Source organism: Caloenas nicobarica, chromosome 2 (assembly GCF_036013445.1).
Source record: "Caloenas nicobarica isolate bCalNic1 chromosome 2, bCalNic1.hap1, whole genome shotgun sequence".
NCBI lineage: Eukaryota > Metazoa > Chordata > Aves > Columbiformes > Columbidae > Caloenas > Caloenas nicobarica.
Window position 1 is genome coordinate 97104723 of NC_088246.1, and position 15836 is coordinate 97120558.

The 15836-nt window shown below is 39.8% G+C and overlaps 1 protein-coding gene across 21 annotated transcripts in view; it reads left to right on the top strand.

Moving 5' to 3' along the window:
• Positions 1 to 15836, top strand: part of LOC135986103 (poly(rC)-binding protein 3-like) — a 525102-nt gene that overhangs the window by 133752 nt on the left and 375514 nt on the right. The window lies entirely within an intron of this gene.

Genomic DNA, 15836 nt, shown 5'->3' on the forward strand with positions numbered 1-15836 from the left:
TGAACAATGTTTTCAGGGGGTATAGGAAAGACAATAATATGTAGATCCTCATAATAGGTTTTTGTAGAATAGGACAGGTCTTGTAAGATCACAAAATCAAAGTCTTTTAATGATAAACTAAGGCCAAGCAAGAACTTGGTGTGAGCACATGCACATTTTTTAGTAGTGTGTGAAATGCTAAGCCTAAGTTCATGACCGGGGTGACCTGGAACTTTGGACGGAGAGATGCATCCCTGGTCCCCAGCATCTGCTGTGGACAGCTGGATTGCTGCCTCGTATAGGCATCCTCTGACCACATACAGCTGCCTTTCACTATTTTCCTTCATCCTAGCAAGTTGGCTTTCACAACAGCAGATGCACAAGGCTCTCTCAGTAGCCTGTCCCCACTTCTAGATGTAGTGGTCTTTCCACGGTTGTATAAGCTGGGATAAGATTTTAACATAAATAAGTCACAAGCTATGTCTCATGCCTTTGAACTACCACAAATGTTCATCTGTTGTTTGAATGCCATTTGGAATGCTTAACCCCTGCCAAATCTGGCTGCCTTTGAAGTCCATGGGAGTCTTGCCACTGACTTCAGTTGGGATAGGATTTAGCTAACAAAATTTCTGTTTGCGTTCATTTCACTTAATTTGTATGTGGACTCTAATAGAAAATAACATCTACTTATGATTAGAGGTGGGTGAGGAAAGAGGGGATTTGTAAGCAATATGTATCTATGGCCTAGTGATGGAGAATTTTATAGTTCACTGTGGTTTTTTGAAGTTATAATGCCAGTTAAATTTTGATAATGTCTGTCTTTTCTCATTCTCTTTTAGGAGTCATTTATTGGTAGTATGTCTTGACAAAGGGAAATTAAATTATGTGAACTTAGACATCACACCAATTGTTTGAAAAATCAATTATTCATACAGTGTTGCTTTTCCTGAACAGTGAAGAAATATTTACCCTTGTTAGGAAAGACAGATGGGTAACTCCAGACACTCCTTGTAGTGAGTGATTGTATGAAATATTTAATCGATCCTTCAGTAACATACAGTTCTACACTTGTGGAATGTATAGTCTTTTATTTTTGGATCACTTGCGTGCTTGTTATTGCAGTACACATTTAAGCATCTGCTTAGGTATTGCCTGCACTTAGTCTTTTCAAGATCTGTGGTTACACCATATGCTACCATGGAGAGGATTATGCTGGCAGCGTTGTGTCAGAGTAGCATGGGATTGTAGTCTGGTGCATAATTAGAAGGAAATATTCAAGAGCATTTCTTAGGTGACTGAATTTATATTGATTATTCAGAACAAGTGCACATCAAATTAGACTTTGCATGTATGCAAGAAGCATACATATGCTTAAAATGTCACGGGCTGATAGGGCACTGAAAAAATGTGGAAGGATGAGCAGAAAGTGCTCAGAACAGATTAGAGAGAGGTGTTTTGTGCAAAGTGATTTTGTGCTTTGTGGCTTCTCATCTTTCCTAGTGCCAGACTGTTCCTGTCACACAGATTAGAGATGGCTGGAGGGTGGATTCAGAGAGCTCTGAAGAGCCTTTGCAGCAGCCAGCACCTATGAGACACAGCAGTGTGTCTCTGGTGCTGGGTTAGCAAGGAGAGGCAGGTTTCACATAGAAACTTTGGTAGGTGGGAAGAGGCTATGCTTTTCTGTTACATACTGGATTTGTCCATGGTAGGATAAATCAAAGCTGCCCTAGAGCGTACAGAAAGCTGGCCCTATCAACTGCTGTAGCTCTGGCACTGGACAAAGAAAAGAAAGGGTATAAATGACTTAAGATAAAGGCTACTCTGCTTTCTGCTGGCAGGAGAAAATAATGGTTGAAGAAAGCCTCCTTTTAGCATTTGCTTTTTTGCAATACAGAAATGCAATCATAAATGATGCGGTTTTGATCTAGAATCTTCAGCTGTTTGTTTTGAGGTGTTGTATAAATAGGTTCATATTAAAAATGTAACAGATAATATACAATAGGTGGTTCCAAACTGTGTGGATCTATAGCTTGTGGTTTAGGGTGCTGAAGAATTTAACATGAGACTTAAGTGTACTTCAAATGCTGTACTTCAATGCTTTGGTGGCTATCCCTCACTGATGCAAACTCATATAACTGGAGAGCTGGTCCTTGTATTTCTTCTTACCAGATGCTAGATGGGAGTTTTAGGTGCTTATCAATGTACAACTTGACCTAAAAGGAAACATATGTTTTGAGGAGGAATGCATTGATGTTGGTGTAATTGTAAATGTAGAAAGAATAAATACTCCTAACTTATATGGGATTGGTTATACCAGATGTGTTGTCTGAATCTTGCCTTTTTTTATCACTGTGAAGCTGTTGAACTCACTGGAGTTTCTGACTTACATATGACTTTACAAACAGAAGCCATGATTTTCTTTTTCAGGTTTGTAAGACTGAACACAGCACTTGCTGTGGTTGCCCTGTGGCAGTTACTAAATATTTCATATGAAATGCTATTTAGAGTATCTGATTAATTATTTAAAGCTAAATGTGGTTTCTCTTTACAAGATATGAGAGATTTGTGATTTGCAAAGCAAAACTGTATAGAATACTTTTGCCAAAAACACTTCTTGTTTGTAGTAGTCTGCTAAAGCCACATGTACATAAGGGATGAGGGTAAATTTAATCTCTTAGATAAAACTAGTCACTGTAACAGGGATTTATGAATGACCAGTTAGACCAGTTTTGTGATCTGTTACGTTCAGTGTCCCATCACTGCTATTAGCCACTCTCAGATGTTTCTGAGAAAGTGAAAGTAATCAGTTTATAGAATTTATGAGATTGATTTATTTATTTTAGATTGTGGTTTTTAAAATTAATTTACCGAATGTCTCACTGTTTTTTTCTTTATCTCCATACCTTGCTGATTTATTTTCAGCTGTGTTGTATGCTGTTGGGGTCACTAATAAATAATGTTGTTTCTATTTATTGAAAATGTACCCTTGATAATGTAGAACACAAACTATTACTAAATATATAAAATCGAAGCATCACTTATGAGGCACCTACCTGAAAAAAAACCTAATACCTTATGTCTCAGTCCTAGTAATTCAGTCTTGCACATTTTTTTTAGCTTTCTTTTACTGATGGCCTTATTTATTGACAAAAATCACATCATAGGTTACAGTATATAGCTGGTTTTTAAGGTTTCTGGTAACAGCCTTTTCAGACGGTGCCCCACCTAATTTCTAACTGGTATACCCACAACACTTTATATACTTTTTCTGTTATGCAAGAAAATATCTAGATTTTTCATTCAGTTTATCATTATGCTTTGTAGTAGTATACTTTTCTTGTTCCAGAGATGTGGGGATATTCTTGACCAACAAAAAAGGCAAGAGAGAAAAAGTATACCTAATGATTTCTAAGATTCTGTTCTATTCAAGGGATTGAAGACATTCATAATCTGATCTAGAGATCATGTAAACAAATTAGATTTGCGATGCTACAGCTAAATGCATGCTCAAGACTTGTGGGAGAGCATGGCTCTGATTTTACTATGTTATACTAAAGCTTCTAAAACTCATTTCTTACTGTCATAGTCAGTGATACCTAGATGTAAACTAAACTGAGAATGCATAATTGCATTCACGCATTTCTATTCCATTAGTAGGGGCTTATATTTATCTCCCTATTGTATCATAGCTAGCGATTATGGGTAGGTCTACTCCCACAGTGCTGTACATCAGATTTTCATTAGATTTGTAACCTTGCACTAATATATAGCAAGAAGGCACAGGGATGCGGCACTGAATGAAAGACCTTCTGTGTGTCTGTCACCCCACTTCTGAGAGGTACTTAACAGCTTGCGAAAGAGGATGACTAGCCTCCTGGGATCTCCTCTTCGCCTGCCTGCCTTGGTGGCCAGCTCTCTCCACTCTTCAGCTCTGGGAGGTAGATAGACATGACAGCAGTGCCTTCTCTGCAGGCATGCTAGCAGGGAGAAGCATTGGTCTTATTCCCCCATTTAAAAAACAAACAAAAAAAACCAACCCACCAAACAACAACAACAAAACAAACAAACAAAAAACACACAAAAAAATCCTATGTTTCTTTTGGATTAACCCATGTCGTCTTCAATTGCTTTTTCAAGTAATTGTGTCAATGGGTTTGTATTCTTAAAATCAATCTCATATGCTTTGATTTTTGAGCTGTGACACAGGTTTCAAAGCTAAGCAGCAGTAGCTGAAAGACTGCACAAAATTCAACTGAAGCATGAGATGTTTTTGCCATGAAAGTTTTCTAACCTTGAAAGTGTGTGTGGAGTCACAAAAGTCCTTTATACATAATTTGAGACATTGCGGAAAAATCACTAGTAGTATGCATTTGTTAGTTAATGTAACAATATATTACTTTAGCTATCTGTGGAGCTCCTTTTCCTCAAAAAATACTTGCAGTAGTGGAGATTTAATGGTTCTATTTGTCATAATATGCTTAGGAGTGGCTTAGAAGAAAAAAAATGAGTTTGGTTAAAATGGATTTTTTTTTCCTGTACCTAAATGAATATGACTATTTTCTTTCTAAATAGTGCCGGTACATGCTTCTTCTCAGGGCTTGGGTGATGGGGAGTTTGGTCTGTAATAGTTTGAGTGGAATTATTAATAATATTTTGTAGATAAGTTGAAAACTGTGAATACGCACTATTTAAGGTCTCACCAGCTTCTGTGTTGCTTTTGAAGACCATGACAATTGGTTACACTTGCATACTGTTCTTGGGATTGAATGTCACTGTCTTTCACTTGGCTTGTTTATTCTGGAGGGTGGAAGCCCTTCTGGGACTGCTTCATTGAGCTGTACTTCATCCAGATGTGTTCAAAGACACTGAAGTGGTTTTGATTGTAGGCTGGGCAGGAAGGGACAGACAGTGTTTGAGAGCACAGGTTGCTGCTGAGGTTGTAGATCTGTCAGTGTTTCATCTGAAGATTTTCTATGGAGGAAGGGTGCAGGACTTCTGAAGCTTTCATACACTGTTGTAACAACCGTTGGTTGGAAGTACTAAAGTGAGCTTCTTGCAAAAGTGGGGTTTGTATGTCAAAGTGAACATATACAAGGGTCATTAAGATTTAACCCTCATTTCATGTAGAAACTACCCATGTGGCACTTGCAGTACCTGCACCACCTTGTTTAAAAAAAAAAAGATATTTTCCTAATATTTATGCTCTCTGCCTTTTCTGCTTTCCCTCCCCCTTCTAGTCATTTTCTGTCTTTGCCTGTAGTGTGGTGGTTTTTGTTGTTGTTTTGTTCTCTGCCCCCCTTTAGACTGTATAACTTTACTCTGCTTTTGAGAATGGGCCATCTGTAGGTGAGATAGGCCAAGCTGGCAGGTGTTCCCCCTCTTAGTTGAATGTCGTGGGAGCAAAGAAGCAAAGCTGTTCTTACTTGTCTTGGCCTTGTAAATGGTCCCTTCAGTACCAGGGACGCAAAATGGTTTTGGCTCCTGTTTTAGGCTGCAGGACAGGGCAGAATGTAAAAACAGGTTCAGATTTGAGTTGGGTACAAGTTCTTGCCCATGTAACTTCTTGCAGCAATCCCTGTTCCAGGGACCTGAAGTTTGTCTCACCTTGCCATGTTCTTTTCCCTGCTTTTGCCCCTGTGAGGACTTGGGTGCAGCAACAGCCACCCACATGGGATGTCGTGCTGGCAGACACCCAAGAGGCTCTTCCTTCATAGGAAGTGGGTGACTTTTGTCATAAGAGGGGGTGTACTGTGGGGATGAGGTCTAACACAACTAACCAGCTTTCTGTTATCTCTGTAATGAGTTAATTAAGCTTTTTCCCAGCAGCACTAGCTGCAGTGACATCCTAGCTGCAAAACGCTTTGCCTGCTTTGCCTGGTTGTACTTGAGCCTTCCTGTGCTCTTTACAGATGTTTTGAAAATGGATACTTTCAAAGGTGAATGTATTAAATATGTTCTTACACTTAATGTTCTCTGTGTTTTGCGCTGTCAGTGTGGGTGGTTTCAGTATTTTTGTGTGGGGTGTGGTTTGTGTCTTCTGGCCCCCCCATTCTGAGCTATCTTATTCTGTTACCATGGATAACTGAGTTGACTCAGTGCAGCCTTTCATGGAGAGTTGTGCCAGGATTTACTAATAGCAGTAGGATATTTCCTATTGGGTGTTATGGATACATCAGCTTAGGCCTTGCACAAACATGTCTAAAGCATCAGTGATGCCAATAGAAGGTTTGTCACCGACTTCTGCCAAGTTCAGGATTTTCTGTGTGGTTCTGAAGGGAGATCTGGCTTTGCAGTTGTTGTTCTTTGTACTGAACTTGTATGCGACCTGTGTTTAACCTGAGTGCTCTTGATACAAAGTTTTCTTTGTAAGCTCTCTGGTTTCCTGTGTCTCAGCTTGGCTGCCTAATCAGGATTTTTTTTAAGCAATTCTTCAGTAGGCATAAGAAACAAGTGTGCTTAACATAACTGCAAGTGTGAAATAAGCAACCTTCTGCTGGAAGTTCATATGCCAAATACAAGTAATCCACCATATATGTGACCTAAAAAGTATAGACACACGGATACTCTTCCCTCCCCCAGTTTTTTAGCCTTTTCATGGCTGCTGCAATTCTAAGTAGCCCAGTAACACTATATGCTTGATCGATGTATGGGATCTGTGATGGTATTTTGCAGTTAGGGTTGCTGCATTGCATAGTATGCCTCTAAGTGAAATGAAAGGAATACTATAAGCTTTTCGGCTGTGACATGCCACCTCAGCAGTGGTATGCCTTTGGGAAAAACAGGAGTGCGACATCCTTTCAATAGCCCAGGAAGCATGTTGCACACCAGCAAATGTTCTGATCTCAATTTTTATTTAAGCATTTTATGTTCCTGATGAGTTTTCTATACAAGGGACATGAATCTGTCCTTGCTCTTCAACTGCATCTGCTGCGGCCCCTGGAGTTACCCTGGTTTCAGCATGAAGGAGAAAATGACACTCATGGTGTCCTGGACTATAGGAAAAATAATATATATATATATTTTTTTTTTGAAAGGATGCATTTATTTAGCATAGCATAAGGAATATATGGCTGTTGTATTCGTGGAATTTGTTTCCTTGCCTCCGAAGACCAGTTGCAGAAGATTAGGCAGTGGCCATCCTTGTGCCTACTGAAGTTGCATGAGGTCTGATCCAGCATAGATGTCACATTAATGGTGGAACTCTTACTCGTTTGCAAGTAGGCTGGTGCCAATCATGGGTCCAGTTTTGTGATACATAATTCGTGTTACTTATGTTGCTGCAGGACATATGTTACCCACTTATGTCAAGACTGGAAAAACAAGTATGGTGTGTACTGTGTCCTAGCCAAAGTGTAAACATGTGCTCTATGACTCTGTTGTAGACAAAATCCAGTTTTGCCAAAGTGAACATAATCTGTGTATTTGTATGCACAGCCAAAATTACTGAAGGGTAGCTTCCACATAGGAGTTCATTTAGGAAACTGTGGCAACTGCCTAATTAGCTATAGGTGTGGCTTTAATTGCAGCCTGTAGCCAATAAAGAATATGTTTGGTCTACAGAAGAGGCAAAGGAATGGAATATGTGCGTGAGGCAGCTAAATGTTTAAAGTACTGTTTGCAAATACAAGCTATTAAAAAAAGCAAATCGTGCTAGAAAATGGTCCCAAGCCATAAAATATTAATTGATCATTAAGTCGTAAGAGGCACTGATGTATACCCTGTATCTAAATGTATCCCCTTTTAACTTCCATCTGCTGTTTGTGTACAGCAGTGATTGGAAAAAAAATAATTTTTCTCGAAGCAGGATGTAACAAAATGTTTGCATTTTATGGAAGGTGTGATGCACAAAAGCTGACAAATATTTCACCAATAAGAAAGTATGTATTAATTGAATGATTGCATTAATGTTTAGGGTTTATCAAAGCTACTTAAACATCTATTGCCTCAAAGAGAAGATAGGCAACCATATCTCTTAAGATCCTATAACAGTCTCGATTCAAAAAAAATATTTGGGGATGTGGCAGGTATGGAATATGATGTTACTGATTTGACATCAGAGGCCTAACTTCACTGGTAGTATAAGATAATATAGATACTGCATGGATATGGAAGTTTGGGCTAAAGTCTTCAAGCTGTCTCCCAAGTTGGACAATCTGGAGAAGCTTTTTTTAGTTTGCAGGCAGAGAGCTGGAGTGATGATCGTTGCAAGGTCTCGGCTGGGGAGAGCTCTTCAAGAGACATTGGAATCCAGGGTGCTTTATGTGCCTATATAGAGAAAGAGCCTCGAGTGTCAGAGTGTATCTGAAGGATATAGCAGCAGATAGAGTACCTGAGAATTATTTAGCAATGCATTGATTATTCTTCCCACGTTGTTCAAGCCTCCCAGGGGGCAAGTAGGGGAAAAGGGAAGGAATGGTCCTTAGCTCATGCGTATAGCTGTGCATCTGTAATATTGACAGTGTCAGCTTTACAGCAGGTACATGGTTGTATTGATCTGCAATATGTACATAAGAGAAACAGCAGAGCACACACTGAAGTCTGCTGGACTCTTTCTTGTGCTGCTTATTGTTGTTTTCTGTGGATATACTTGACAACTGTCTTTTTCTGGGAAAATTTGAGTTCAATAATGAAAAATCTGCTGTGAAAACATACACAAAACATGATGATACCTACATTACTTAAATGTTTAATGTTCTAGAGCAGCACTAAAATACTACCCACCAGTACTACATATATTGTATTGCTATATATTTTCCAAAACTCAAGTCTGATGGCCATATCTTTAAATAAAGGACCATGGTTTTCCCCAGGAGGTAATAAATTTTCTCTTCTTACCACAGGTGTATTTAGTGCTGCGCTCTCAGTGAGAGGGAGACGTCACAGTTGGGAACGGATTTGGAACTAGCACGTTTGCCCATTCAGAAGACAAGATTTTTTTTTTCCTTGTTTGTGACTTCTAGCCTTTCTGAATACAGACTAATAATTTCTGATACATCCTAGCTCTAGCGTGACTTCTTGGTAGTGTTGATCCTTCCATTAAAGAGTGAAAACTGACAAGCTATTGTAATGTAAGTAACTGCCCCAAGGAACATAAAAGTATTCCAAAATTAATACCTTAATTTTCTGAAATGCAAAACTATGTCCCCACTGTTTCAAAATGTTCTGACAGGCACATACAAAAAACCTACACAAAAAAACAATTTTTTTTTTTTTCTTCCTAACTTTATTTTTAAAAAAGCCAGTGCCCAAATTAAGGAATGGATGAAAATTAAGGAGGAAATGTTTGCTTGAGCTACAAGCGCTAGATGCTACTTCTTTGCGTTTAAATTTGCGCATGCTCTGTCCTGCTGACTACCAGACAATTTGTACTTATATTCTTCTCATGGATATGTTGGGTTCTTTCAAACTATTCCCCCTTAGGAAGTGAATTTATAGCAAGTAAAAAGTATGGCCAAACAACACAATTATAGAAGATGATGTCCACATCTAAATGGTGCACTACGGGTACCGATTTCATTGTGCCTTTGGAATCTTTGTAAGATGCTCTGTAGACCTTCTAAGAGAAATTTTGTCCTTGCCAAAGTAGTCATATTTTATTCATTGTGGATTGTTATCAGGTAGTAATAGGGGAAGTGTACCTCTCAGTTTCCGATGTTTTAAATGTTTCATTTTGCAAACTTCAGTTTTGTTTGGTTTCCCTCTAGCCAGAGTGTGTTGGTCTCTGCTTGTACCTTGGTGGAAAAGGAAGTGCCCAGAAAGCAGCTTTTCTCCTTGCCCTTTTAGCAGGGCAAGCCAATGTATCACACTGTGCTGTAGGATGCATACCGTTGTCAATGTCAAAAATGGTGCAGGGAATTGTGAGACCAATACTTTTTCTCCTCAAGCTTGGAACTGTGGAGTGCAGCAAAGCAGGTACCAGTCTACCCATGATACTCCTGTGTAGGTCTTGCTTGTCTTTCATAGATAAATCAGCTATTGTCCATGCTCTCAACAGCTCTAGTTCTTCAGTATCAAACACAACCAAGTCCTAACTAATCCTAACCACACATGCATTACAAATTGAAACTTGTAAAACACGTGGATGCATTTATTTCTTTTGCTTGTTTGCACCAATACTTATATTAACATAGTGATGAAAGGGACTGCCTATCTGTTCTCTGCAGTCACAGGCAATTGTGCAACTGCTGTGAAGTTCATAATGTCTATTGCATGTGGCAATGCCCAAGGAGCCATAAGGCATTTATTTTGTGACAAATTTATCTGCAGTAAGGATAAAAACCCCACAACTGTTATCACTTTCCTTCCCATAACTGAGTCCTTGTCCAGAGAAGCTGGGAGCAATCGAGTGCATTATCCACACTCAAAGTCCTGCTACTGCACAAGACTAGGCTATAACAAAACTCATTGCTTTGGACCCTGTACATGATTTGTGTTCACATGCTGTATTATGTGGAGCACATTTAGAGCTCCTATTGAGTTCTAAAAGAAACATGGAAGAGTCCTGAGGAAGTTTACAGCATGCTAAAGTTAAGGGTTAGATGTTTGAGGACTTTTTGTTGTCTATGACCCTGTGTTGGAAGGGGTAGGTGGTAGGACTTTGTTTCTCTGGAAGTTGGAAATAGCCTGTAATTCTTTTCCAAGCTCAGGTAGGGATGGTTGTTAAATGTCTCAGGCTGACCAAGCAGCTGGAAGGATCTGATGCAGTGGGGGCTGAAAGTCAGTGGGAGTCAGCTGGAAATCAGAAAGCTGGCTGTAAAGAATTAGCTCCTTTCTCCACTGACTTTCTCCTGTGTGAGAATTACTGGTGCTCTGGTATTCTTACTGAGGGCAGAATTTTAGAACCACAAAATGCATAATAATGACTGAGACTGTCAGTGTAGTGACATACAGAGAAAGAAGAATGATTTCTGCCATGAAGCATTGACAATTACGAGCAGAAAAGATTGACGTAGGTCAGCTTTGCAAATTTTTATGTATTGCCCATCATTTAACTGAATTCCTCACCTGAAGAAAGGATAAGAAGTTGAAATAACACTTTAAAATGAAGGTTTTCTCCCATATTGGTAGCAGTTATAAATCAAGAGCAAGCATTGTATTTTTTTCACTTTATTTCTTTTTTTGAGTCAAATGGTTACTTGCCCTTCAAAAGGTTTAGTGTATTTTTCCCTTGAAGGCAGTGTTCTAAACTTTATTAAATTTTCATAATTTGTTTTTGCTAAAAAAAAACTCATGAGAAGAAATAAACTATAAAATGTCAATGACAATTTTGAAGCTGACCAATCGTATTCCAGTTCTGTAACTTCTGAAATTCCAGCAGGACACATTTCACACTTCTGTCTAATCAGAGAATCAGTGAGAGATGTCATAATGAAGGACTATGGAAGTTACCAAAGTAGTGTGGGTACTGGCCTCACTATTGCTATATTAAAATGGTGCTGCATCAAGTTTAATTTATGAACCTGTTATGTCTCAGCCAAGTAGCATTAGCTGTAAGTCAGATAAGTTTCTCTAACTTGACAATAATCCTATTCTCTGAAGAGTGCTCTTCTGCTATTCTGTGTTTAGGCTCTTGTTCTGAAATGTGAAGGTGCACAAGAGTCCCTGGTGCAAATTAATTTTCTGTGGTCGTCTTTCAAGTGAAACTAACTTCCATGCTAATCTATTCTGTGCGGCTGTCAAGCCGTTTGGAAGACTTATTGATTCTTGCTACAATAGAAAACTGACACTTGAGCAACAGCACACTGCTTTTGAATGTTTTCTGATGTAATGCTGGCATTAATGCTATTTGGCTTAGCGCTTGGCCAGACATGTCATTTTGTTTCGCCTTTTGTTGCTCTATGTTTTGTATATTGTCTTCAAATATGGAGATGCTTGCAACATAACTTATACAGCACTTTAGAAACAGACTTTTTTTTTTTAAGTAGATTGCTGTGTACTACTCTGGTTTTTACAAACAGAGGAGCAAATATACCTTAACACTGCTGTTTGTTCCAGTGCTGAAAAAGAAGAGGAAGAACTGATGTAATGTCTATCATACACAAAGACAAGTATGGAAAAGTTCATGGGTCATTGAGGTGTTCTAACATGACTGGACATATGAGGGTGGGGCAGGTATGTGTGTATATACATCTTTTTTTTTGAGTGTACAGGTAATGAAAACCCTATGGCTATACTAGTCTTTGGCCATAGAAAAGTTGAAAGGAAGGTTTGTAATGACAGACTTGGGTGCATCTTATGGCAATTTAGACAAGCAGAACCTTGCAGAGCCTGTTTTGCACTAGTTGGTTAGACATGAGACTTATTCAGAGAAGTTTTTATTGAACTGCACTGAAATATGCATGAGAGACTTAGGGACACCTGATGGTAAAGGGGGTGGTACGTATGGTAGTGAAAGCAAGAATGCAAATGGCAGAAGGAACAGTGGGACAGTTGTCATACTGATTTGTTGGTGTTGGACCTTTCTAGAAAAATATGTCAACTTTTTTTGGAAGACAAATTATGATTTAATTGTCAAACTACATAAATGAATAAAAATGCAATATGTAGAAATAGGACAGACCTTGAAAATACTGCAGTTGGAGACAGTCAAACTTTATTATAATATATCCAATATACTGAAGATTTTATGGAGAACTCTGCAATTTCTCTGGCATTTCAAGCCAAACTGTCCTACTTTTGGGGGAGAATGTTTGCTCAGGAGCATTCAGGAGATCTTAAGGTCATAAACAAATAGGTGTAAATACTACTCTCAGAATCTTATGTGAAAGACTTAAAGCTGTTTTCTTGGTGTCTTGCTTTTTGTTGGGTGTTGGTTTTTTTTGAAAAGAAATAAAGTAAGACATAATTTGAAAAGCTATCTGCAAGAAGCAGATCTCAGGATAAGCATTCACACGAATCAGATGTTTCATGCATCTATCTTTATACAGCATGTGGTAAATGTGCTGAGTTATGCTCTTATTAACCAGTCTACTGGCCCTCTGGAGTTACAAGAAATATGCCTTTTGTTTTATGCCTGGGGCTGGGAACTGTCTCACAGATGCAATTTGGCAGACAGGAGACAGGTGAGACTCTTGGCATCTTCTCCAATGATCACTCAGAAATGCTGTCTGCTCTTTCCTCTATCCACAAAACAAAGCAAAGAGGAAGGACTGGAAGCCCCTATAAATAGCATCAGTTTCATAATGTCTTGTTTTCCTAATAAACAGTTGTGGGGGGAAGAGGTAAGGAAGGGAAAAGGTGCAAGCTCTGCTGCATGACAGGGGAGCATAGGTTAGAAAGTAAATTGAAGACTCTTTTTGAGGCCAAGGTGAGGCACCTGTGAAGTGAAGAGGGAAGAGGACCAGGCATTGTCAAGGGCAGTGGAAGCAGATGGAGACAAACAAGGGGGCATTTAGATGGGTGCTCTGGAAAAATACAAGTATGGAGGAAAAGAGATGGCCTATCCCTCCTGTCTTTGTGTGTGTGTTTGTCAATACATGATCAAAGAGAAAGAGCACAATATATTGTATTTGGGTTGTGACAAAGCAGATTGCTTAATCTTCTGATTAAAATGTAATACAGGGTTATTTCCCTTTCTATTGTGCTGAGTAATTCTGAAAAGTGAAAATCCTAGAGAATTGCTTGTGTCAAAGGAAAATTTCAGGCTTGTATTTTTCAGCCTACTGCAGTCAGGTGTGTATCCTGTACTTGTGTGTGACAGGCTGTCAGTGAATCAGTACTTTGTTAACTACAAGTTTAATTTATTTTGACTTTCATCTCTTTGCGGTGATTAGCTTTTTGACAGTTTTTTTTCCACTCCTTTCAATTAGTGCCTCAAGAATTAAGTCTTCCTGTGAAACAACGAGGAAAGAAGCAGTAGCTGCAGGAATGAAGAAAAAAAACCCCTTAATCTCAACAGGTTATTCTAGATCTGTTTTACAACCATAGATGCAAAAATTTCATAGGGTATGTTCGAAGTGAGCTCTGTCCCTGAGTCAAGGAAGTGAATATCCTTCTTTCTAAAGCTAAATCAATCCTTCTCTGCTGCCTGATTGAATCTTTACTACTGGCATATTTACCAACAGCTCTACCACTGGCTTCTCTCTCCTGAGTGGCATTGCCCACAAAGTAGTCCAGTGCTCCTGGCTGATGCAGCACTGGCTGATGGAACCTGCCTCTGCAAGAGCTACAGCTGGTTTGGTATTGCTCTAAACAGTTTTATAAATAACAGATTATTGATGGATTCAAAAGTGTTTTCTGCAAATATGTTTAAAGATAAAAGCTAAAGTTTTTCAAAGGTTCTAATAGGACTTTTATGGGACACTCAAATCTAAAAAGATCTATTAATGTCTTATTTTTGTTTGATTATTTAGGGAAATTAAGTCTCTGGTTCTTCAGTCTTGGACTGATCAGCTGGGCTTATGGAAGCCCATAAATGTCTCTTCTCTCGGAAGCTAAGATTGCACAAACTGAGTAGATGTTGGTTGAAAATTATTTCTTATGTCTGGCAAAATGGCCAAGAGATCAGAAAGCTTTGGATATCCTTATATAGGTTTATTATGTTTATACAGGTTTATCTTTTTACAGGTTTATTAATTGAGTTTACTAGTTAACAGCCTTATCACCCGTGTTAGTAATAAAGTGAGAAAAAAGAAAATCTGAATATCACAGAATCACAGAATGTTAGGGATTGGAAGGGACCTCGAAAGATCATCTAGTCCAATCCCCCTGCCAGAGCAGGAACACCTAGGTGAGGTTACATAGGAAGGCGTCCAGGAGGGTTTTGAATGGCTCCAGCGAAGGAGACTCCACAACCTCCCTGGGCAGCCTGTTCCAGTGTTCCGTCACCCTCACTGAGAAGTTTCTTCTCAGATTTAAGTGGAACCTCTTGTGTTCCAGCTTGAACCCATTACCCCTTGTCTTACTGTTGGTTGTCACCGAGAAGAGCCTGGCTCCATCCTCGTGACACCCACCCTTTATATATTTATAAACATTGATGAGGTCACCCCTCAGTCTCCTCTTCTCCAAGCTAAAGAGACCCAGCTCCCTCAGCCTTTCCTCATAAGGGAGATGCTCCACTCCCTTCATCATCTTTGTGGCCCTGCGCTGGACTCTCTCCAGCAGTTCCCTGTCCTTCTTGAACTGAGGGGCCCAGAACTGGACGCAATATTCCAGATGCGGTCTCACCAGGGCAGAGTAGAGGGGAAGGAGAACCTCTCTGGACCTACTAACCACCCCCCTTCTAATACACCCCAGGATGCCATTGGCCTTCCTGGCCACAAGGGCACAGTGCTGGCTCATGGTCATCCTGCTGTCCACCAGGACCCCCAGGTCCCTTTCCCCTACACTGCTCTCTAATAGGTCATTCCCCAACCTGTACTGGAACCTGGGGTTGTTCCTGCCCAGATGCAAGACTCTACATTTCCCCTTGTTATATTTCATTAAATTTTTCCCCGCCCAACTCTCTAGCCTGTCCAGATCTCGCTGGATGGCAGCACAGCCCTCTGGCGTGTCAGCCACTCCTCCCAGCTTGGTGTCATCAGCAAACTTGCTGATAGTACACTCAATTCCCTCATCCAAGTAACTGATGAATATATTGAATAGTATTGGTCCCAGAACTGACCCTTGAGGCACTCCACTAGATACAGGCCTCCAACCTGACTCTGCCCCATTGACCACGACTCTCTGGCTTCTCTTCTTCTGTAATGCTTGAGAGTTGACAATCATTTGTAGGGATGAGGTAGCCATCTGCCAAACACAGTGTTCAGCTGTCCCGGTAAGGCTGCATCCATCTGGACACACTCACAAGAAGAGTGCAGCACATCCTCATCTGCTGGAGCCATGTCTCTATCTCATGCCCTCTGGCTGATGAGGAGCCA